Source organism: Cervus canadensis, chromosome 13 (assembly GCF_019320065.1).
Source record: "Cervus canadensis isolate Bull #8, Minnesota chromosome 13, ASM1932006v1, whole genome shotgun sequence".
Classification (NCBI taxonomy): Eukaryota; Metazoa; Chordata; class Mammalia; order Artiodactyla; family Cervidae; genus Cervus; species Cervus canadensis.
In genome coordinates this window covers 64,788,294-64,814,919 of record NC_057398.1, presented here as the reverse complement: position 1 = coordinate 64,814,919, position 26,626 = coordinate 64,788,294, and positions in this window count along the sequence as shown.

The window sequence follows — 26,626 nt, the reverse complement described above, 5'->3', positions numbered from 1 at the left end:
ATTTGGAGTCTGCCAGGTTTTAATAAAGAATGTTTTAGCTCTTCATTTTGAAAAGTTGCTGCTGCAAGCTGTGTGCTATGCCGGGATGTGTGACCTCCAGAGGAGAAGATTTCAGTCTGGGGCCAGAGATCAGGCTTGACCACTGGAGCTTTTTGTGTAGCAAAGTTTTATTAAAGTATAATCGAGATAGGGAAAGCTTCTGACACAGACATCAGAGGAGGACAAAAAGAGTGCCCCTTGCTAGTTTTTAGCAAGGGGTGTTAAGTCTGCTCGTGAGCTTCTAATCAGATAAAAGAAGCACCTCAAGGCTGAGGAAGTTTCACCAGGCCCCTCTCTCACCATATGCCTTTTTGACATAGGATGGCACAAGTTTGTCACCCCGTTTATAAAACAATCGACATGAATACTGGTTTGTTGAACCATTATCAGCCCAAGGTTTGAGAAAAGTAGTAAGTCTTAGGTGGAACCATTTTGAAGAAAGGCAGATTCCAATGCAAATACATAGTTTCATTAACTTTCATTAACGTAGCTTAAGAAAAACATTTCCATAAGAAAAATGCATTGGTTAGCTCAAGGCAGAACCAGGTGTCAACACAGAATTAAAGAAGCTTCTTAAAGAGTCGGACACAACTGAGAGACTTTCACTTTCACTTAATTTTGTGTAGAGAAGGGAAAAAAGTCTGCCACTTGCAGTTTATTTCTTTCTGCCACATGCGGACCTCTGGCCTTCCTACCTGTTACCCTCTCAATTTCAGCAAATGAATCACTCATGTCTAACTAGGCACTTGTGGAAAGTGAAAGTGAAATTGAAGTCCCTCAGTCATGTCCGACTCTTTGCGACCCCATGGACTGTAGCCTACCAGGCTCATCCATCCATGGGATTTTTCAGGCAAGCGTACTGGAGTGGGTTGTCATTTCCTTCTGCAGGGGATCCTCCCAACCCCAAACTGGGGTCTCCCACATTGCAGACAGACGCGTTACCCTCTGAGCCACCAGGGAAGTCCCTAGGCCCTTGTGAAGCCTCTGTAGCCTCTGTTAAATCAGCTGTGGTTTTTCCATGAGGTTTTGATAATTATCAAAATGAAAAGTCCCCTACTAAATGGTTGTATGGGTGATATGGCAGAAACCAACACAACATTTTAAAGCAATTATCCTCCAATTAAAAATAAGAGATAGCATATAAAAATTGCATTTTGAGATCATAACCAATAGTTGATGCTCTGGTAACTTCTATTAATTTGTCACCAGCTTTATAATTTAGGGCAGTTTAGGAAGCATTAAGATGACTACTTTTATACCAAGAATCTGACCCACTAAAAAAACATGATTAAATATGCAGTATGAATAGGAATATTAGATAAATAGATAATAAATAGGTAAATAGATAATAAATAGATAAATAGGAATATTAGATAAATCAGGTAGAGTGTCTCAAAAATTGGAATCCCAAAGCTGGTGATGAGATTATAGCTAGTCTCACTTGTTCAAAAACGTCTTCACATTCTAACAAACCAAATCAGATGATCTGGAGAAGTGGGAGGAAGGGAGAGAGGGAGGACAGAAAGAAGGTAAAAGATTGGTCAATTACAGAAGGAAAAAAAAATCTTTGCAGACAAACTTACTAAAGTCAAAGTGGAAGAGTTAGGAACTATAAGAGTAATGGAACAACAAACATTGGTTTCTCACCTTTTCTTGGCTATTCAATAAGCACCTAGGAAAGAGTGTGTGTGTGTGTGTGTGTGTGTGTGTGTGTGTGTGTGTGTGTGTGTATGTGTGTGTAGAGCTGCATTTATTTCTGTAGCTATGTATCTGCATTGAAGATAACAACTTCACATTATCATCTCCCAATTCCAGTCCAATAACACAGGGTGCATTTAGGTTCTTGCCATTTCTGTATTTGTAACGTGTATTTTTATTCTTTGCAAGTTTTAAAAAATTGAGATAATATTTACATATAACATTATTCATTTTAGGTATACAACATAATGATTTGACATATGTATATATTGCAACAATTACTATAATAAACTAACATCTATCAACATGTATAGCTACAGATTTTTTGTGTGTGGTAACTTTTAAGATCTACATTCTCTCAGCAACTGTAACTATTTTTTGATAGTGAGAAATCTATACCCCTTTATCCTTTATATACCTTGTTACATGATGAGGCCTTTGTATTGAACAAATCTTAACCCTGTAATGTGGACTCCAACCCCTGCTCCCTACTGCTGCATGTATAGAATCCCTTCTCAAGCGGGGAGTGCACTGTCAAGCCCCCATTTGGACATCCTCATACCTCTCAAGTTCAAAACCATTTGTTGAACTTTGCATAGGTCCTCCTCACCCAACTCGGGCTGCCAAATCCCCCCCAGGAATGCCCTTCATGTGGGGCATTCTCTCACCTAGCTCAGCTTCTCATTTCCCAAGGGAAGGGAAATTCAAATAGGAAGAGAAAGAGAAATATAACGTCCAACTACATTAAAGAAAAAAAAAAAAACAAACTTGTTTCTTATCATTCCTATTCCAGGAGTTTCCAACCATTCTCAGAGTCAGTAATTCACTAGAAGGACTCACAAGACTCACCACAGTTATATTTATGACTATGATTTATTACAGGGAAATACTGTCTGCCAGGAAAGCTCAGTATCACTCGGCACCTGGGGTGTTTACTGGGGGCTGGTCACACAGGCAGCCTCTGTCTGGCTTGTACACAAATCCTAGTCTCTGAGAAGGAAAGCAGGTGTTCAGCATAAACTGTCCTGCTTGTAAGAGGAGCTTAAACACAGTGAGCCATCAACATTTCTGGGAATGACGAGAACACTTCCAAAGCGCAAGTTGTAAGATGCCAGCTGAGGGCCAGTCTTGTGCATATGCCTTTGACAGATAGCAGTTAGACCTGCATGCTGGGTGACCTCTCTCCTGCAGTCACTGATTTTTATTTTTGTTAGGATAACTGACAGCTAAGTGCATAAATCTTAATTATAAATTTTGTATCAGTCTACTCATGTCACCAACACTAGATAAAAACATGGAATGTTCCCAGAACTCCAAATTTAACTACTCTTCAGACTTCCATCACTACATAAATTACAGCTGACTTTTGTCTCCATGCAGGTAGAATTATACAGTATGTACTCCTTTGTGTCTTAGTTTTTCCTTCAACATTATGCCTGTGGAATTCATCCATGTTGTTCAATGTATCAATAGTTTATTGTTATTGATATGTAGTATTCCCTTAGATAAATACTACTGCAATTTACCCATTTAAGTACCCATCCTACTATATTTAAGTTTTATTTTTAAGTGAAAACCCTAAGAAAGCTGATGAGCATATTTGTAAAAGTCTTTGGACAAAAGAGTTCTTTTGTTATTTTTGTTGTATACTCGGCAGTGGAATTGGAGGGTTAATAGAGTGCATGTCCAAATAGCATACATTGTTTTTTTAATATTCTGACAAGGTTTGTCATTTATTGAAGCATTTAATTGATACTTAATGTAATTACTGAAAGAGCTGGGCTACCATCATGCCACTTGTTTTCTCTTGGTCCCTTCCGCTGATTGTTTCTTTATTGCTCCTTTTCAGTTTTCTTTTTAATTAACTGGTTATTTTGAGTACTGTGATTTTTTTGCTCCTATTTTAATTTCTTAGTTGTACTGTCCATTAGCGTTCTCTAAGAGGGTTAAGTTCTGTCCTGGTAGGCAGTTCAGTTACCATGAATTACCTTGTTCCTGTCAATATTAGTTACCTAATACCTAATATTAGGCTTTGTTAAGGCTGGTCTGTTTTGGTTTCCTTTTGCTCTTAGAGCATGACGATCACTCCAATGACGTGATCCCTACCCGGAGAACCTGGCCTTTCTGGGGTCTCCATTGAATTGTGTACTCTATGGTGTATCTTCACTCTGGCTGAACTTCAACTTGAACTTCTGTCACACTGGGTCGCCTCTCTAGTCTCTGCTGTTATTTGGGTTCCTTTTCTGTGGTTCCCTCCTCTCGTAACTCGCCATCAAATCCAATCTTTTGTGTGTGTTCCTGTGTCTTCAGCCATGAGAGGTTAAAGCTCTCTGTGTTATGAATTCCTGGAGAGTGTATTGAAAAGGGCCTTCGGGATTAAATTCTGGGTGACATGGGGCTCATTTCTCATACTCTCCTAGTCCCAGGATCACAGACGATCTTGATTTTGTTTCCAGTGCTGTGGACAGTTTTTCCAAATGTTTTCTCCTCCCTGTAGAGTTGTTACTGGTATAGAAGCAAGTCCTATACTAACTTTATATCATAGCTAAAACTGAAAAAATAAAAGTAATTTATGTTTGTGTAATCAAGACATGGATATATCAAATTTTTGGTATTGTTCAGGTAGGAAGTTAAAACAATAGTTTCTCAAGTTAGTTTCTTAGCTGTGACACAGAATGAGAAATTAATTGGCAGAAATAGTCTCTAAGATATAATACATTCAAGTAACTTTTAAAAATAGTCAACAGACCAATGTATCAGACATACTAAATTTGGTTATTAAAGTGGCAAAGGGACTAAATTTTTAACCTTTCCAAATACTTGTAATGGGAAAAGTTGATGTCCAAAACATTAAATTTCTGATATCCTGACATCACAAATAACCCTTAAATAATAATTAGATTGAAAGTGAAAAAGCAAAGTGTTAGTTTCTCATTCATGTCCAACTCTTTGATACCCCTTGGACTGTCTCAAAGGAGCCCCACCATGCTCCTTTGTCCATGAGGTTTCCCAGGCAGGAATACTGGAGTGGGTGGCCATCCCCTTCTCCAAGAGATCTTCCTGACCTAGGGATCGAACCTGAGTCTCCTACATCGCAGGTGGATTCTTTACCATCTGAGCCACATTTCTCTGGGAAATATTTCCTTAACCTGTACAAGTTTTAACACTAGAGATATGATCTTAAATATTTCATTGCCATTCTCTAATGTTGAAATAATAAAGTCATAAAAAACTTCTTGGGGGTGTAGAGGATACTGAGAAGTAATCTATCAGTAACGTTCCATTTCACAAGTAAGTGCTTCCCAGCACTGAGCCTTCAGGTCTACAGCCCGCAGTCCCTGGAGGAAGCTTGCTCAAATTTTTTACAGGCTATGTGTAGTCAAAATACTGACCTGAATCTTCCTTCCCTGTATGAGTCACCTAGTACTGCTTGTTTTTTTAAACTTTTTATTTTGTATTGGGGTATAGTTGATAACAATGCTATGATAGTTATAGGTGAACAGCAAAGCCATACATATACGGGTATCCATTCTCACCCAAACTCCCCTCCCATCCAGGCTGCCACATAACATTGAGCAGTTTCATGTGTTATACAGTAGGTCCTTGTTGGTTATCCATTTGAAATATAGCAGTATGTACATGTTGATCTCAAACTCCCTAACTATCCATCCCCCCCCAACCCCCATGCTTCCCCTCAGCAACCAGAAGCTCATTCTCAAAGCCTGTTTCTGGTTTGTAAGTTCATTTATATCATTCCTTTTTAGATTCCACATAAAAGGGATATCATATGATATTTCTCCTCTTCTGTCTGACTTACTTCACTCAGCTTCTAGAGTCATATAAAATGAATGTGCCCTTCTCATATTTAACAGTTGTTAAAGAATTTAGAAAGTTCTTGTCAAGGTCCTTAATCCTCCTTCCTGGCTGATAAACAGGATCTGTGTATTTCATTCCAGCTTCATCTATTGGGTTAATTCCCCTGGCCTGTCTCCTTTAAACAAGGCCACAGTCTTTGGTATTCTTTCTTAATGTTGTACCCAGGTGTGACTACTTCTACTAATGTAATATAAATATATGGCATCGTGTACTCAACTTGTCCTTTTATTTAACCAGAGAATTCAATAATTTTATGTTTACTGTTGCTGTGTTGTGAAAACCAGTTGCTTTCTGTGAATTTATATGTTTCATCTAGTTATTTTTGGTTAATTATTTCAGCTTTTAATTAGTTTAAATCCTAATTCTGTTATTAAAAATGCTTTATGCTGTCTTAACTTCTACCAACTTCCTGTTGACTGCCTAGGATTTTCCAGCAACGTTCTTCTAAAAATTATCGGTTAACTACTGTGTAACAGTAGGTGCATAAAGATCCAACGGCAACACACCAGACTTTTATTTAATATTAATGTTATTAACTAAAATAATAGCATGATAAGAGCTACTATTCAGCTCCCACTCTGTGTCAAGCATTGTTTGTCCACATTCTGTTCAGTGATGTTCAACAAAAAGCATTATTGAATGACTTCTGTATGTATGGTGTTAGCAACTCTACAAAACATATAATTGAATTTTATACACAACTTACTTGAAAGTAGTTTTATAACTTCTTAGTTAATGAACATAGGAAGCAGAATTTGAATCCAGTGTGCATTCTCTAATGCTCATGTTATATACCATTATCTCATTTGCCTCCTACTAATCAAGGACTTTTGATTCTGATTCCTATTGTCTTGCCCAGTAGGTCTCCAACCTCCTAATAGCAACCAGAATTCTGTGAACTATTTTAAAAGCCACTGATGTATGCAGTATTCCTCCACAATGACTAAATCATTCTTTCTTAATGTGTTTCCATGGAACATGGGTCTCTGCGATGGCTCATTAAAATTTTGTGTTAAAAAAATTCAGACAATAAATGAGTGGGCAGTCAACCACTTCTACTTATGAGTGGGCAGTCAACCACTTCTACTTCTGCCCTTATTGGTTCTGAAACAATTGAGAATTAGAATGAGTGTGAAATGCAGACTAAAGTACCTTTCTTGTAATTGGTGAAACTGCGTTGGAGAACACAGCTTAGTTAGACCTCAGGCCAGAATTATGGCCCCTTTAGTTTCAACCCGTAGCAGCTGCATGGTTGCAGGCCACTTCCCTTATTAGACTATCACTTGGAATGAAAACTTGACTGTGCATGTGAGACTGGAGTTGATTCAAGAATTCTTTTGATTCATTCCTCTGAGAGAATAAATGTCAATAAAGGGCTTGGCCATATTCACTCAGTGCTTAGTTTATAGCCAAGTAAATTAGTTATTCTTTTGGCAATGGACAGGATCAAGTAAAAATAGAAGTGGCCTGAAAATATTAGTTACCTCCTTTGGATGCCAAAATAGAAGGTTTATCCTTTTTGCAGGCTCAACTGGTGGCTCAAACAGTAAAGAATCTGCCTGAAATGCAGGAAACCCAGGTTCAATCCCTGGGTTGGGACAGATCCTCTGGAGAAGGGAATGGCAACCCACTCTAGTATCCTTGCCTGGAAAATCCCATGAATAGTGCAGCCTGGTGGGTTACAGCCCATGGGATTGCACAGAGTTGGATATGACTGAGTGAGTGATTTAACACTATCCTTTTTATAGAAAATGCGGAAATTGGGGTAAAATGTACCTTTCTGAAAGTCACTAACTTTTTTCCTAAAAGAGTTCAAAAAAGTTGTCTGTCTTTAAATTATAAACACAGTCTTTAGTTTGAAAAGGTTGGTATAATATGTTTGCAGACTGCTTTGGGAAGCCGTGGGTTATTGACATAGTCCGTCTCCACGTTAGGTGTGTAAGAGATGCTGAAGGAGGACCTTCTCCCTGTAAGCCTTGCATGTACTTGGCAGCCACAGCTCTTCCTCCCTGCCCTCTTTTGCTTGGCTCTAACCTTACCCCTGCCTCCCATTCCTTTAAATAAAATGCCCAGCCACAGTTGTTAAAACTTGAGAGTAATTACTTCATTTTCCTAGAATCATTTCTGACCAGTTATTCCACGACCTTAATTTCATCTGAACTCTTACTAAAGCTCCATAAGATCTTTGCTTTTTCCCAAGTTAGAATGCTAATGCTATGGTGGTAATCATATTGCAATATAAATATGTCAGATCAACACATACACCTTAAACAAGGTTATGGCAGTTATATTTCAAAATTGTGAAATAATAAATGTCATTATAGGCTTTGTTTAGTAGCCATTGAGAACAATACTAACACCAGAGAATGGTATTTCCAGGAAGGTAGAAAAAGACAACGAACACTCATGACTTTTAATTGTATTAGTAAAACTTAATTTTAAAAAATATGTAAATCAGTATGGAGAAGCAATATTGCTCCTTGTAAAAAACCACAAGGTGAGTAGATGTGAAAATTATTTACCATTCATCAAATTCTTAAAGTATTTCAGCAATGAAAACAATTTAGGTTTTGAAAAAATAAAATCTTTCCAACTTTTAAAAAAAAGAAAATATTATTTCAGGGATAAATGTGATAGACATTGTGTAATGTCTATCTTACATTGTGTAATTGTAAGAAGTGTTTAAAATACATACAAATAACTTTAAGAGTGCTATATTCTCAATATGATGAATAGTGTAAGTTCGGTAAATGTACATAAGGGTCACTCTGTAGTACATACAGATAAGTGTCAGGGAAAAAAAAAGTAGAAGTTTCAAAAGAGGAAACATTACAGCTGACAGCACAGAAATACATTGGCATAAAAATAGTTAGACCAATGGAACAGAATTGATTGCCTGGAGATAAATCCATGCTTATATGGCCAACTAATATTACAATGGAGCCAAGAATACTCCAAAGGAAAAAGGATAAGCTCTTAAATAAATGGTATTGGGAAAGCTGGGTATTCATATATTAAAAAATGAACCTACATCTTATATTATCAAAAATTTGTGCAAAATACATTTAAGTCATTAATGTAAGCCCTAACTATAAAAAAAAAAAAATTCTAGAAGGAAGCATAGGGCACAAGTTCCCTAATATTGGTCTTGACAACAATTTTTTAGATATGACACCAAAAAGCAAAAACAACAAAAGCAAAATTTAACAAGTAAGACTACAATCAAACTAAAAATGTTCTGCATGGCAAAGGAAACTATTAGGGAAATGCTGAGGCAATCTGTGGAATGGAAGGAAATATTCGCAAACCATATTTGATAAAGGGGTTAATTAACATTCAAAAGCATAAGGAAATGGTATAAATCAATAGCAAAAAATGATCCAATCAGAAATGGACAGGGGCATTGAAAAGACATTTTTCCAAAGAAGAAATCCAATATCCAACAGATACATAAAAACATGCTCAGCATCACTAATAAGGGAAAAGCAAATCAAAATTACAATAAGATATCACCTCATAATGTTATCTCTTGTTAAAATGACAATTTTCAAAAATTCAAGGGTGAGAGTGTGGAAAAAAGGGAAACCTGTAGACTGTTGGTGGAATGCAAATTCAATCACTCTAGAAAACAGTACGGAGCTTCCTCAAATCATGAAAAACAGACTTATCATGTGATCCAATAAACCCACTTGTAAGTCTATAACCGAAAGAAATGAAAACACTATATCAAAGAGATATCTGTACTCCCAACTTTATTGAAAATTTATTCACAATAGCCAAGACCTGGAAATAACTTCAGTGTCCATAGACTGCTGGATAGACTAAGAGGTGTGTATGTTCAATTATTATGTAGCCATCACAATGAAGAAAATCCTTTCATTTAGGATATGGATGGGTCTGGAAGGCATTGTAGTCAGTAAAATAAGTCAGAGAAAGAGAAATACTGTAATATCTCACATACAGAATCTTTGCAAAACCCCATTCACAGAAAGAGTAGAATGGTGGTTGAAAGAGACTATATGTTTTGGAAATAGGGAGATGTTGTTTAAAGGATTCAAAATTCCAGTTATAAGATGAATACTGAATTAGATGGTGAACTTACACACAGCCTGATGATTATAGTTTGCAATACTATGTTACATACTTAAAAGAGTTTTTACGTTGCTGTTTGTTGTTCAGTTGCTAAGTCGTGTCTGACTCTGCAACCCCATGGACTGTGGCATGCCAGGCTCCCATCCATTCACCCACCCTCCCGCCTTGTAGCATATTGGACACTTTCCCATCTGGGGACCTTATCTTCCAGTGTCGTATCCTTTCACCGTTTCATACTGTTCATGGGGTTCCTGAGGCAAGAATACTGTAGTGGTCTGCCATTCTGTCCTCCAATGGAATGCGTTTTGTCAGAACTCTCCACTGTGATCCATCTGTCTTGGGTAGCCCTGCAAGGCATGCTTCATAGCTTCATTGAGTTATACAAGCCCCTTCACCATGACAAGGCTGCGATCCATGAAGGGGAAGCATTTCTAAGAGTGCATTTTAAACATTTTTACCAAACACCCATTGTAATTATGTGAAGCATTATAAATGTTACCTAAACTTTTGATAGTCATTTCTGAATAACACATGTATCAAATCATTACATTGTACACTTAGAACTTACACAATGGTGTATGCCAATTATATATCAAGGCTAGAACAAAAAAGTTGAGAATATGTGATAGGCTTCTTCATTAGCTTTCAATTCATGGTGCTGTGGTTGGATTTCTTCCACAGGAGCAGGAATCCATCCTACAGTAGTCCCGTCCCTTGGTGTGACTGTAACTCTCTGTACATGTCAGTGAAGATGGGTATGCACATATATACATGTGTCAAGTGTTGCCCATGCTGTTCTCTCTACACTGTATTGCCTGGCTAACTTGTCCTTGTGTAAGCATTACTATTTTAGGAATGCTTTTGTAGTATTGCCTCACATTTTTGTAGAGAAACAGTATAATTCTATGGAAATATGAACTGTTTTTTTTTTTCCCCAGACAAATTAACCAACAATCAAAATGAAACTATGCCAGTCATAAGATTAGGTTTTTGTGACACAGTGTTATTTAATACAGTTACCTGCAGGTGTTTTTATAATATATTGCAGATTTCACTTTTGCAGGAGCTACTATTTTGATTTATTGAATAAGTACTATGTAGCAGTGAGGGTGGTGCTATGATAAAGAACCACCCTGCCAATGCAGGAGATGCAAGAGATGCAGGTTGATCCCCTGGGTTAGGAAGATCCCCTGGAGAAAGAAATGGCAACCTACTCTAGTATTCTTGCCTGGGAAATCCCATGGACCAAGGAACCTGGCAGGCTACAGTCCATGGGGTTGCAAAGAGTCGGACACAAATGAGTGACTGAGCGTGTACAATGTAGCAGGTAGTGTGCCAGGCACTGTTTTTTATTATTTTAAAGTATTAGCTCATAATCCTGTGACGTTGAGGTACTAGTGAATATATCTATGGAAAGCTATATGCCCATTTTACAGATGGGGAAACTGAGGGGAGGTATATACAGGTCAAGTACCTCTTCCCAACTAAAAAGTGCTAGAGTCAAGACCTAGTCTCATGGTCTTTGGCTCCAGAGTCTGGGCTTTCTATCACCAGACTTGGCAGCTTGCTATAATCTGGAAACAAAAGGTCATTTATTTTTATTTACGTGGGATCTAATGTTGTAAGAAAATTGCAAATAATAAAGCTCCTTCTACAAATAATTAAGATCCAAACTTTATCAAAGTATTATCAGTAAAGAGAAATAGCCTGGAAAATACTAAAAACTAGTTGTAGTATATTTAAAGGCTGTTAAAACTACTCCTGTGAAATGCTGCTCTCAAAATAATGGAAATTTATATCGAAAATAGAGAACTGGAAGGTTGAATTTAGTAGGGAACATTTGAAAATTCTATTTAAGCAGAAAATGTTTAAATGATAGTAAGTCACCTTTCAATCCTAAAGGAAGAAAAGCAAAACAAAACACCCAAGACCTTATCAATGAAAAAACCTAATAAAACTATATCTCAAGGCAAAGTAAAAGTCAGTCTCCATGTGAAAATATTCTAATGTGCTAATTATGCCTTGAAGTATGTACAGTGTGCTCACATATCCTCATGGACCTGGAGTCCCAAGATGAGGACCAAATGAAAAATAAAACTGTGGTTGACTTTGCAACAGGAGTCACTACCAAGTTTAATTTTCCTCCATAAATGCAGCTTACATTACACAATGGATGTCACATAAATGAATTGAAACATTACTACTTCACAGCATACGGTGCCAAGTACTCTAATGCCTTTTATGAAGAGTAAAGTATTGATCACTTCAAATTGTCAGTTATGTGTTTTCAGACCAAACAGGAGAGCTCATCCTACGTTAATGGGAAAGCTGCATTCATCCAAAAAGTCACTTTAATAAAATGCTTACTTCTTCCTTGCATTTTCTTTTTTTGGGCATAGGTGAAATGCATTTGTTCAGTGGTTTTGGCAAAGAGAAATGCTCCAAATTATCTGTTTCTGATTCTTTCAGAGCTGGTTTAGATGAGAAATACAAATTAGATAAAGCTTAAAGTCAATACCGTCTTTTCTTGCCTCACATAATAACTTTCTCATAGTCCAGGCATCCATATCTTCAGGAAACTAATTAGAAAATTAGAAATTAATTCATGCAGGTTTCAGACGTGATTATGGCTTCATGCCTCTTTCCTAAAGAATATTGGGTTCTTCACATGAAATTTAAATACTTTATCCCTAACTTTTTGTATTAATCAAGTTTTAAAAATGACACAAGAATCATTGGGAAGATGTTTGTAAAATGTAGAAGCCAGAGCACCTCATCAGATAACTTGACTCAATAGGTCCTAGGTGTGGCTTAAGAAAAGACATGTTTCCATGTCATCTTAATGTACTGGGCCCAATAGCCACACTCTAAGAAATACTGTTGGGGAAGGAAATGGCAACATACTCCAGTACTCTTGCCTGGAAAATTCCATGGATGGAGGAACCTGGTAGGCTACAGTCCATGGGGTTGCAGAAGAGTTGGACATGACTGAGTGACTTCACTTTCTTTCCTTCTATAGTTCCTTTTGGAGAAGGAAATGGCAACCCACTCCAGTGTTCTTGCCCGGAGAATCCCATGGGGCCTGGTGGGCTACAGTCTATGGGGTTGCAAATAGTCAGACACAACTAAGCAACTAATACACACACGTGTAAGAAATACTGTAGTAAATAAGGTGGACATTTCTGGCATTATGGGTGAGGGGGTACAGATATTTTTTGGCAGTTTTGTTCAAACATCTTCAGTATCAAACAATACCTTTTAATATTGGCACTAACAGATACATATAGCCATTATATCATATTTTTTTATGTAAGTGTAGAAAAGCAGAAGTATATAATTGGTTAAATCTCTTATGGCCTAGGATTTCAGTTGTTACATACAAAATAGGTCATAGGGTGTGAGGCTATTGTTCTGTACTTGTGTACTTTAAATGACAATACTTTAGCTAAAAAGTCAAATTCTAGAAATCTTACAAAGGAACCTTTGGAATTTATTTTCCGATGACCATTTTCCACTGCAGTTAAACACAAAAGCACATGTTAAGAAACACAAATGCAGATTTTCAAATATTTAGTTATGGAAATTTGCCTACATGAGTTTCTCCAAGAATAGCTTGTCTGTACAAGTTGAGGTGCAGCCTTTCAAGGTGTTGCCATGATAAGAGCGCTGCCCTTTTCAGTCTCCCAATCTTCATGGTGTCGCTTCACTTTTAAGGTGAATGTTGCATGCCCCTACTTTGCACATAAATGAGAATGCACAGTTCACAGCTCTGCTTGGAGGTGAGGGAAGAAATAATAGACTTCATCTGATCTACATTTCAAATGGAGCATTGTCTTTGACATATCTGAAAATTTAGCATCTCGTATTTTACTTGAAAAAAAAAAGACATTGTGTTCGTTTTTGAAAAACACACACCAAATATTTCATACACATCTTTAAAACACATGATACTACAAATACAAAAATGAAATTAATACTGTAAAGAATATAGATTTAGCCTAGATTTATCACCCATCTATTTTTCATTTAAGAATGTAGTAATTTTGAGTATAAATATCACAGAAGTTAGGCTGTGACTCTGCTTAATTGCAAACTTTACTTATTAAATGCTCTTCTTAAGTTACACTGTGAGATAACTCTTCAAGAGTATTCCCAAAGTAACTTTTGTTATACAGTTGGGACAATTAATTTTCCTATGCCTGATGTACTTTGAATGCACTATCTGAAGGCAGAGTCTCAGTCTGGTTTCATTAGAACCCAGCGCATATTTTAAGTAAAATTATGCTCTTTTAAAAAAGTTAAATTGAGTTGAACTTGTAAAATAAGCTTATTAAATCTCTGACAGTTGAGATGAGGGCTCTTTCAGGAAGATTCTGCTACTATGTGTGTTAGTAAATTTTGATATTGTAATATCCGTCCACGAAAAAGACATTAATATGAAACGGGCTTTTTATTATTTTCATAGTTTTCACTTTAAGCAGATTATTAACCCAGTGGATTTTGGAAAAGGGGAAATTGAAGCATAATGTTCAGCAACTTATCTGAAGTCACATTCCCATTTTACATTTAAAGCTACTCCCAAATTTCTTTCTCTAGGGACCTGGTTTAAATGGAATCAACTAACGTCCTGAGGCTTGAAAGTTATTCTGGACTTAAAGAAAACTGTTTATTTTCAAAGCATTTTAACACTTAGGAAATAATGTGTAATTTTAAAAATTATATTTCTACACTTATACCAACAAAAATGTATGCCTTTCAGATTATTGTTGTATTCCCATTTTATGTTCAAAGTAAAATAATAAACTGAATACAGGTGGGAAAAGGCTGTGATACTTGAAATTCAGTTGAACTTGTCAGCCATCCACTTCACCACTTCTTTAAAACCTTGAATTAAGAGAGCAGATTTTTCCAGACAGAGGTGAACGACTGCTTGGTTAAGTATGTATGACTTACCATGTCATACCAATATATAACTGAACAAATAATTACATTAAATATGAAAATACTGATTTTAATGACTTCAATTTTGAGAGTAATATATAAAATGGACTTTTGAAATGTAATACAGACTACACCAAAGACCGATGTTTGCATTTGTTGTTTCCTGAAGTAAACTTGCACACAGATGAAATAGAATAAAGAATAAAACTTCAAATGCAGTTGTTGATATAAATGATATAACACAGTACATCTAAGGACTGAATAAAATAGCCTTCTGCACATAGCAGATGTAATGTCTGCCCTGGAGGGAGATTGGAAGTACTTATGGAAAGGCTAAAAACACACACAAGTCCATTTACTCGATACATATTCATCCTGTCAGGTTGACCTAGAATATTATGTAAAGTTTCTGTCAAATTATTCATGAAATATGGATATCCCTGCTTTGGGGATGGAAATTCAATCTTAAAAGATACCAATGAAAGTGCTGATTTTATTAAAGAGACAGAAAGGCCGGGACATGAAGAAATAATGTTAGAATTGCAACTATTATTTCATGATTATAAAACATCTTATTAGAGTGTTATATGCTTTTGATTAATTTTTTTCTTAGCTATCCTAGATTTTAGTTTGAGAAGTAATTAGAAAAAATTCAAATTGTCATCCTCTGCCATCCACCAAGTTTAATTACCTGCTGGCCCAAATTCACTTTGAAGTCAAAGATGAAAATTAAAAATGTCTTCCTTGAGGTTAAAGTTTTCAGCATTAAAGGAAATGCCAAATAGGAAAATACATCTAAAAGCTGTTACTGTAACTTCAAATCCCATTTAATGAATTGTGCAGAAACTTATCAACATTTGAGATACAAATGAAAACAAATGACTCAAATGAAGTGAATTTTTAAGACAAATTAACTTATGAAAAATATTTAAGAAGTCCAAAACATTGTAATAAAATCACTTTGTAGATACTGTAACTTAATAAATAATGTTAAATAGGAAACAAAGGCAACCCAACTCGAGCTGGGACACCCTAATTCAAGCTTCCATGATATGTGTGTGTGCTATTCACTGTTCTAAGTGTGTTGCATTTGTAAGTTTAAACTGTGAGGGCCATAATGACTGCCAATCCCATTACGTAGATAATACATTGAAGGCACAGAAAGACAGGTTCCTAGTCCCTGGCTCTGTAGCTGCTAAGTGGCCATGACAGAAGCCCAGGGCTCAGCCTCCAGAGTCCATGATTTTAGCCGTACATATACTGCTTTTAATGACCAGGAAGAAGCTGCCCATAGCATTTGTGGCCTTGACACTTACAAGTGTGAATTGGAAGACAAGTAAAGTAAGGTGCATTAGTCTAGTTCTGTCTAGCTGGCAAGTAGTTCCTGGATCAGGCTTCAGTCTGCAGCCCACTGTCTCTCTTGAACTAGGTCAAACAAGCGTGCATTTTGAGCTTAAGATAAAGTTGCATCTGTGGGTGTTGTGTAACTTATTTTTAGATAATTTTGATTCAGTCTGCTTCCAACACAAGCCAAACAGAAACTGTGGAAGGAAGAGAAGGAAGAAGAAAAATACCACTCTAATAAATTTCCACCACATGCCCAACTGGTTATTGAAGGCAATGACTTAATATCATTGATGTGAAAATTTGACCAGGAATGTGGAGCTTCTGCTAAAAAATTAACTAGATGTACCCTTCATCTATAAAGGTGACTGACTGCCAGTGAATAGAAATAGAAGGAGGGAGTAAGGAGGGCGTAAGAGAAAAGAACTGGTTGCCACTGTGATGGGAATTCATTCAAGTGACACTTACTTAGGCTACCTGCGTGACAGGTCCCTGACTTCCTGGCGTGCCTAGCATATTGGTGAAATCATAAGTTACATTATTAAAAACTTGAAGTAAAAATAGAAAAACCCTTTTAATGGTATATGTCTTAGAGCATAAAATAGGCTGATGATACCTTGTTAGTGGAACTTAGGAAAGCGTACCTGAAAAAGAGACAGTTTTAGCAAATATCTGCAAAGTGGGCATTAAGTAGGAGACATATGAAGAAAGTATGTCCATGGAGAGGTGAGAGTGTGTTAAATCCTGTGAGGCTGGCGGAGGTGCCGAGGGTTCGCAGGGCCACCTCTCTGACCAGATCACAGAAAGCGAGGCACATCACAGGTGAGCTGTGAGATACGGTTAGTAAGGTCCAGACCCTGCAAACTTACAGATGTCTTTATAAGTTCTTGAAATATTTTCTGGAAGGAATAGGACATCATTGAAGTAATTCAAAGTATGGATGGAGGAGGATTTTGATTTTTTATTTTAAATAGAGGGTTCTGGCTTTACTTTTTTTTTTTTTCCTAAAAAAGGAAACAAATGATAGAATACATGTGAGTAGGAGTTAGGGGACTAAATCCCACTGCTCCTACTTAAACAACTGAGAGGAGAGATGAGTGTAACATTAAGATGTAAATCTGGCCATCCCAGAGCTGGCTCGTGTGACGGGGTGGATACTGCAGCCATGCCTCGGCATAGCAAACATTGGAATAAAACAGTCTTTTTTTAAAAAAATTCATTAATCTTTTACAAAAGAATATGGGTTTATTTCATAAATGTTGAATGCTGAGTGAATATGTTGAATCGTTTCCAAGGAGCTATGTAAACAATTAGAGATACAAGTTGGAAGATATTATAAATGTACATGTCTTGTGCTTATGGCTAAGATAGTGAAGCCATGTGCCCAGGTGGAATTACTTGAAAATCGTCATGAAGGCAGAGATCTGATCTCTACCTTGAAGAAACCTAATATTTAATATTTGGTTAAGATAAACCAACAAATTAAAAATTGTGCTCAGCGATGTAAGGAAGAAAAAAAAAAAAAACATGAAATCTGTTTCACAGAAGCTGAGAAGAGTATTTTAAACATGACATAATACTAAATGCATCAGCCATATAACAGTATACCATCCCGAGGGTTAAGAAACTTGAGGGCTGTGTCATGGCTATTCAATGTGACATCAAATAGAACTGATAAGTGTCTCAATAATTATTTGAGATGGTTAACAGTGTGTTAGGTGTAGCTTGAGAATGCCAAAGACTTGGAGATAAAAATGTAGAGATTCCTGTTATGAATTTGCCTATCATAAAGAGGAAAAGAATAGGCCAATACCTGAAAGATGATAAATATAAGATTGAGAGGTTTCTTTGAAAACTGGGGAAAATTATATCATGTTAAAAATCCAGTGCATCTACTTTTAACATTCTGGCAGACCAGATAAACAACACAACATTCCCACTTAAAAAATAAAAACACTCAAATGCATATTTCTATGTAAATGGCTATAACATGTCATCCCTTTTATGTAGAAAATAGGTTATATATTTATAATATGCAGTTAGCATCTGACTCTTATGTCTCCTGCATTGGCAGGCAGCTTCTTTATCACTAGCGCCACCTGGGAAGCTATATAAATATGTATTTTATATTTGTGTTTATTAATGCACTCTTGGCTTGTAAGGAAAGAAGGTAACCCTCCTCAAAGAGAAGAGGAAGTTTTCCCAGAGAGGCACAAAGAGGAACAATTTTAAGGCATTACAATGAGATATAGTGGGAGGCATGATGCCATAATGGTGGCGGGAAAATTGTTACAATTTTGTTACAAAAAAGTTGCTTGTTAAAGTTGATGTTTCACAGAGTATGGTCTGGAATTTCCACCCCTAGAATTCTATGCTAGGAGGCTTGTACAAGAATGTTCCCTGCCACATTGTTTGCAATAGCAAACAAAGCAATGTGGCGGAATCAACTTGTAATGATAAATAATGTTTTATACATACATATATTTTATGCATGCATATGTAATAGTTATCCACATGCTATATTGATGGTATACAGCAATGAAGATGATTGAACCATAGCTACTAAATTTAGTGTCGAATCTCATAAATATATAGTTAGCACAAAGAAGCAAATAATAGGATTTATTATAATATGGATTTCAAAAGAAATAAGTGTACAACTAAACAAATTATGAAACATACTTTGTATATATCACCAGGTTTTTCTTTGCAGTTTGCATTTCTTTATAGTTTTAAATATACAAACACATTTATATGTACGTGAGTGCTCAGTTGCTCAGTCCTGCCTGATTCTTTGCAACCCTTCTGACTGTAGCTTGCCAGGCTCCTTGGTCTGTGGAATTTTTCAGGAACAAATGCTGACATTGGTTGCCATTCCCTCCTACAGAGGATCTTTCTGACCCAGGAATTGAACCCGTGTCTCCTGCATCTCCTGCATTGCAGGCAGATTCTTTACTGCTGAGCCATCAGGAAAACCTCATTTATATATACAAACATGCATATTTAAAATTATTAAAAATGCAAATGTTACACACAGGGTAATTGTAACCTATGGTGGGGTCACAGATTCACTTGATCAAGAAAAGACCCTCAGGGATTCAAAGAGATTAATAATATATCTTAGAGTGTGTGTGTGTGTGTGTGTGTTCAGTTGCTCAGTCGTGTCTGACTCTTTGCGACCCCGTGGACGGTAGCCCACCAGGCTCCTCTGTCAATGGGACTCTCCAGGCAAGAATACTGGAGTGGGTTGCCATTTCTTACTCCAATCTTAGAGTATAGTACTTACATATATTCTTTGCAAGGAAAAAATTGAAGCTTCCCTTTATGAAATGGTCTAAATCATGCCTATTGATTAGATACCATAGAATATGGAAGAAATTACTACACTGAGAAAGCTTTTTATTGCACTTGAATGTGACTTTGATTACTATGGGATTAGCTACATACTGCAAAGATCATAATTCAGTTTTGCCTACTATGCAACCTCAGTGAACTGAGATTTTATTTTGGAGGGGGAAGCTATTCAAATGACTTGACACTTTTGTTTGTATATTTTATTTTCCAAAAATAGAAAATACATTTTTAAAGGTTAATATACATGCACACACCCCACTCACATACTTTAAAGATGCTACACTTAAATATATTGTACTTTAAATACACCATCTTCCATTTCTTTCCTGCTATTTGAAACACAGCAATGCCTAGATAATCTTAAGATCCTTGTGCTCCTCTCTTTGGATAAAAGCCAAGCTTATGCTTTTGTTTATAAGCAGAGAACAGTAAATAATTTTTAAAATGAAATACTTTAGAAGAAATGAAGCCATTATCAACCTGCTGAATAAGGAAGCAATTCATATTATCCTGGACCACAAAGGTCTTTAGAAACAATGAATAACAAGCCTAATTGCCACTGAAGTCGTTAGAAAATGCATTAAAATGTTTACTCAGGCTTACTTAACAGCAAAATACAATAACGGGTAGATTTATGTATAATGAGGGATTCCAGTTAATATGCATTGTGACTCTGAGTCCCAAATCCTTTATGCCCTTTGTGCGCTTTAAAGGTTAGTCTGCTACTTGCTATTTCTGAAGTCAACACTCTAAACTGGTGTTTTACCTCCGTTGCACATTTGCAAATGAAACAGAGAGGACACATAGGCAAATGCCTGCTTTCAACCAGTGACTGAGAAGACCCACAATGTTTTCCTGGCATGTTGAGCTGGATGAAAGAATGTAATTCTTATTTTTTTTTAAATTATTTCCAGTGTTTAGTGAATATTTTCCTTATGATTGAAATTATGCTAAATGATTCACATGTACTACTTAATCACTTCTCAATAAGATTTCTTATCACTTCTGTTTTACAATTAAACACCAATCAGAATGGCCTTCATAAAAAAATCTACAAACAATAAATGCTGGAGAAGATGTGGAGAAAATGGAACCCTCCTACATTCTTTGTGGAAATATAGATTGATAGAGTCACTGTGTAGAACAGGATAGAAATTCCTTAAGAAACTAAAAATAGAGTAATCTTATGATCCAGCAATCCCACTCCTGGGCATATATCCAGAGGTGAACATGGTTCGAAAATATACATGCAACCCAGTGTTCATTGCAGCACTATTTACTATAGCCAAGACACGGAAGCAGCCTAAATGTCCTCAGCAGTTAAATGGATAGAGAAGATGTGGCACATAAATACAATGGAATATTCAGTTCAGTCCAGTTGCTCAGTCATGTCCAACTCTTTGCAGACATAAATACAATGGAATATTAAGTTCAGTTCAGTTGCTCAGTTGCGTCCAACTCTTTGCGACCCCATAGACTGTAGCTCGCCAGGCTTCCCTGTCCATTGCCAACTCCTGGAGTTTGCTCAAACTCATGTCTGTTGAGTTGGGAGATGCCATCCAACCCTCTCATCCTTTGTCGTCCCCTTCTCCTCCTGCCTTCAATCTTCCCCAGCATCAGGGCCTTTTCAAATGAGTCAGCTCTTCACATCAGGTGGCCAAAGTATTGGAGTTTCAGCTTCAACATCAGTCCTTCCAATGAATATTCAGGACTTATTTGCTTGAAGATGGACTGGTTGGATCTCCTTGCAGTCCAAGGGACTCTCAAGAGTCTTCTCCAACACCACAGTTCAAAAGCATCAGTTCTTTGGTGCTCACCTTTCTTTATAGTCCAACTGTCACATCCATGCATGACTACTGGAAAAACCATAACTTTGACTAAATGGACCTTTGCCAGCAAAGTAATGTCTCTGCTTTTTAATATGCAAATGGAATATTACTCATCCATAAAAAAGAATGAAATAATATCATTTTCAGCAATGTTGATGGACCTAGAGATTATTATACTAAGTGAAGTAAGTCAATAGCAAATATATGAAATCACCTATCTGTGGAATCAGAAAATGATACAAATGATGTTATTTACAAAACAAAAACAAACTCACAGACTTATGGAGTAAAAAAAAGAAAAAAAAGTTTAAATAGTTTGGGAAGTTTACATGGTTAACAAGGCTGAGGCACGAACCCAGTTCTTGAACCTCAGCTCCCACGTTCTCAGTCACTGAGAACTGCTTGTTACTCAACTCTTCCCTCCAAGGTCTCCTTCAGAGAGAAGCCTTCCATGAAATGACTACTTAGTCTGAATGTAGCTTCTCTGAGTCACTGTCAACAATGTAGCCTAGTAGATTCTCCATAGCACTAACCATTACCTGTAATTACTTTGCTCACTTGTTTTAACTGTTTATTGTCCATCTCTTCTTCACAGGGGCCATCCAGTATCTCATCAGTCACATTCAGCACTGTACGTACTTTGCCAAGATAGTAGTCTAGTACATAAGTGCCCTGTAGGTACTTGTTGAACAAATTAAAGACCGTTTGCTGCTTACTCACCCAAGATAACATTTATAATTTTTAAATCCTATATGACCAGCTGCCTGTATATATTTACATTCAATTTCATTTAGATCTTTAATATAACATATCTAAAGTTGAACTCATTTCTATCATCCCAGTTAATAAAACTATTATCCTTTTCTTTCTCAAGTTTTAACCCTAAGATCTATTTTGTCTCTTATTTCTTCTATCTTAGCATAATTCCAAAATAATAATGTGTATAGGTTCAACCTTCTAAATATTTCATGGCTCCTTCCACATCTCTTCACTCACTGCTTTATCTATAGCTAAAGTTGTCATTATGCTTTACTTAAATGTTATCAACAAGTTTTTATGACCTTGTCTTTTGGTATAATTTTCCTGATATCTGTTCTCCATACTGCATGCTGAAAGGTATTTATTTAGCTCAATAAACACGGAAGTCTCTGTTTACAACAATTTGTTGGGTCTGAATTGTTCTTAGAATGAAATCCAAATTATATCACCATTGCACATGAAATTTTAAATACCTGAATTCTATTTCTTTATCCTCTTTTAGCCATCATTAGGATTGCTCATCTTACAGTAAACAAGGTTTATAAGTAATAGCTGAGAGCACAAATTTCTAATTCAACTTTGTTAGATTCCAAATGGAGATCTATCCACTTCTTAATTGTATGATATGGATGGACTACTTAATCTTTTGTGTCCCAGATCCTTGACAGTAAAAATGCAGGGGAGGTGATGGTGATAATTAACTACACTACTTATGCTTTATTGACTATGCCAAAGCCTTTGACTGTGTGGATCACATCAAACTGTGGAAAATTCTTAGAGATGGGAATACCAGACCACCTGACCTGCCTCCTGATAAATCTGTATGCAAGTCAAGAAGCAATAGTTAGATTTGGACATGGAATAACAGACGGGTTCCAAATTGGGAAAGGAGTACATCAAGGCTGTATATTGTCACCCTGCTTATTTAACTTTTATGCAGAGTACATCATGAGAAATGCTGGACTGGATGAAGCATGAGCTGGAATCAAGATTGTCAGGAGAAATACCAATAACCTCAGATATGCAGACACCACCCTTATGGCAGAAAGTGAAGAACTAAAGAGCTTATTGATGAAAGTGAAAGAGGAGGGTTAAAGCTGGCTTAAAACTCAACATTCAGAAAACTAAGATTATGGCATCTGGTCCCATCACTTCATGGCAAATAGATGGGGAAACAATGGAAACAGTGACAGACTTTAGATTTTGGGGGGCTCCAAAATCCCTGCAGATGGTGACTGCAGCCATGAAATTAAAAGCTACTTGCTCCTTGGAAGAAAAGCTATAACCAACCTAGACAGCATATTAAAAAATGGAGACATTACTTTGCCAACAAAGGTCAGTTTAGTCAAAGCTATGGTTTTTCCAGTAGTCATGTATGGGCGTGAGAGTTGTACTATAAGGAAAGCTGAGCGCTGAAGAGTTGATGCTTTTGAACTGTGCTGTTGGAAAAGACTCTTGAGAGTCCCTTGGACTGCAAGGAGATCCAACCAGTCCATCCTAAAGGGAATCAGTCCTGAATATTCATTGGAAGGACTGATGCTGAAGCTGAAACTCCAATATCGTGGCTAACTGATGCGAAGAACTGACTCATTGGAAAAGACCCTGATGCTGGGAGGGATTGGGGGCAGGAGGAGAAGAGGACGACAGAGGATGAGATGGCTGGAGGGCATCACCGACATGATGGACATGAGTTTGAGTAAGCTCCGGGAGTTGGTGATGGACAGGGAGGCCTGGTGTGCTGCAGTTCATGGGGTCACAAAGAGTCAGACACGACTGAGCACCTGGACTGAACTGAAGACTTCATAAGACCAAAGGAAGCTGTGATGAGATAAGATACATCTCCTTATACAATCTGTCACCAACTTCAGCTCTTTTTTTTTTTAAAAAGTAAGTCAAGAAATGAATGCAATTTTACCCTGTAATAATTTCTGTTTCTGAGAGAAAACCAATCCTTGCCACAATCAGTGTATATTTGAGATAATGCAGGAAGTTTGCCATGCCATATGAAAAGATTTATCAACCAGAATGGCAATTCTTTGCTGAAAAAGTTGATGTTTTTTTGAATTAGAGTCCAGTGAACTTATTGTATTATATGATCAATAAATATCTCACTATTTTCAAAGTAAAAATGTTTATTGTTTTCTTAATAAAACTAGGCTTATACCACACACATTTATTAATGACTGAAGTTAGGCTTAATAAAATCCCATTGATATAGATGTTACTACATCCATTTACAGGTTAATAGCCCACTACAATCCTTTTTTAAGGCAATCCTTCTCCGTCTCCTCCCCCACCTGTTTTCCTTAAGAAAGGCATATTAGTCATTGAAAATCAACTGGATCCTCTATTCCAATAAATTTAATATTGATTTGACCCTTTTCTCCTTTAATTTTTACCATAATTTTCCTTTGATTGAAACATCACATCTGTACAGCAAACCAAAAAATGTATTGACTAGAGCTAAATACTGTACTTAAGACAAAATTAGAGCTATGGAAAAACATGACGTACTCCAGAGTCTCATGTGGTTTATAGCCTGGATGGGAAGATGAACGTTAAATACATATCTAAAAACATAAAAACTTAATGACAAGTTTCACATAATATACAAGGAAAATGAAGGTAGTTACCAGATGATGTAAGATTAATATTGATTAGGGTCAGGAGAAACTATTCTAAGTTGCATTTGAGGTCATGCCTCCTGGTTGAACCCTTACCTTCATCTCATACTGCTTAGATTTTAATTTCATGAAATATTCTAATATTCTAATATTTTCCAAACACCTTTTCTCTTAACAGAGAGTCTTGTGCATTCAACTACTACTTCCATTGCTGAATTTTAAAATTCTCTTTAGCGAAGGCATAAGTGCAGTTTATTGCAGTTAGGGAATACAAAGACAAACTCAGGGACATATTATTTCTCCTTTACTTTTCATAATAATATAATCTCTCATTTTATTTGTTAAAAAACAAACTACCAATCATGTTTAGTAGCATTGCATTAAAAGAGAGCAAGCAAATATAAACTGACTTTGAAAAGTACCCGCATCATTCAATGCCTCCGCTAATTCAATAGCTCACTTGCCAGGGTGTTCTGAATATTTTATAAATTGAGTCTAGCTCTTAGCAACAGAATTAATTTAAATATGGAATGCCTCTTGAACCCATTAACCATTTTCATTAATGACTTCTAAATAACAGATTAACAAGCAAACACTTAATTACTCTCTCCTTTTTTAATCAGGCAACCATTCTAATACAAACTGACAAGGCATTTATTTAGGAAGCTACTTACTTTAAATAGTCACTGACAGTTCCAAAGATTTTCTTTTAAGCCTATGAACTGTACATTAGACATGGAAAGCAAACAATAATTTGAATAATAATGGGGGGAGGAAGACTCTGTTTTCTGTTACTTTCCATTTTCAAATTTTAGAATTTCTATTGTTGATTGTAGAAATCTCAGGAAATGCCATGAGTTACAACAAAAGGATCTGCCTGAGGAAAACTACTAGTTGGCCTCAAAGTGAGAGTTTATCTATTGACCACAAGTTGATATCTAGTATTTAGCCTTTTCTTGAATGAAAACTGGGTTGTTAGTATGTTGATAAATATGCTCAATTTCTCCAGACAGGCTTCATAATGTCTAGTCCCACAGAAATTGTTGTAGAAACTTAGCTTCATAACATTAAAATCTATTATTGGCATTCTGTTATTAGAACAAGTAGTTGTATCCTCTGACCAGTGATTTTATTCCTATTAGTAAGCTTCAAGGCATGTTCAGTTATAATTGGAATAAGAATACCAGTTATATAGTTTGATTTTTTTATAAGCATGTGGTAGCAGGAATTGGCTTACAGTACTTTATACAATAAATGTTTAAAGCTTTTACAAATATAAGTTTTACAGACCAATGATAATGTCTACATTTTGAGTAATATATTCTAGCCATGATGTTAAGCTGATGTTATTTTACAAAACTGCATTATCAAGTGAAATCAATGTATCTAAAATGAGGTAACTAAACAAATATAGTAGACATAGGCCACATTTATGATTGTTTATTATCTTTTGAACACTCTCCAAGATTTTGAATAAATCTTCACTTTATGAGATTTCCCTTTCAAGGCAGAAGTCAGACTTCCTTCGTTCATCCTTTCTTGCCACTAGGAATGAACTTTGCTTCTCCAAGCAGATAAACCATTGTGAGATTTTGTTTAGAGGGGGCTGTGTGGGGAAGATGATGAGCCTGAAGTCTATCTTTGGAAACATAGGAGTTGGAGATTCTTAAAGAGCAGCAGTAATGGAGGCCCTGGAGTTTAGTCTCAAGCTGGGGATGCTTTCTCTTGGTATCATAATCTCAAAATGCAGCTGCATATTGTTTCTGGGTCCATAGCTTCTAACTAGGTTTCCTCATCTCACTGAAGATTTTGAGAGCTGCCTGGTGTTCTCTGACAGAGTTTCTGCCTACAGAGTTCATAGTGGATTCTACCATTTGCAACTAAGAATCCTGACTGAAATATCAAAGTTGCACAGATTTTGCAGCCATTACTCATTTTCCCACATAACTTCAGTCTGTGTGTCTGACACTGAAATCAGTGTGAAAGTATGTATTCATTGCCTTAACAATCATCCCCTAAAAATAACCCAATTATCCACTGTCTTCAAGAATCTGATACATTTAATAGGCT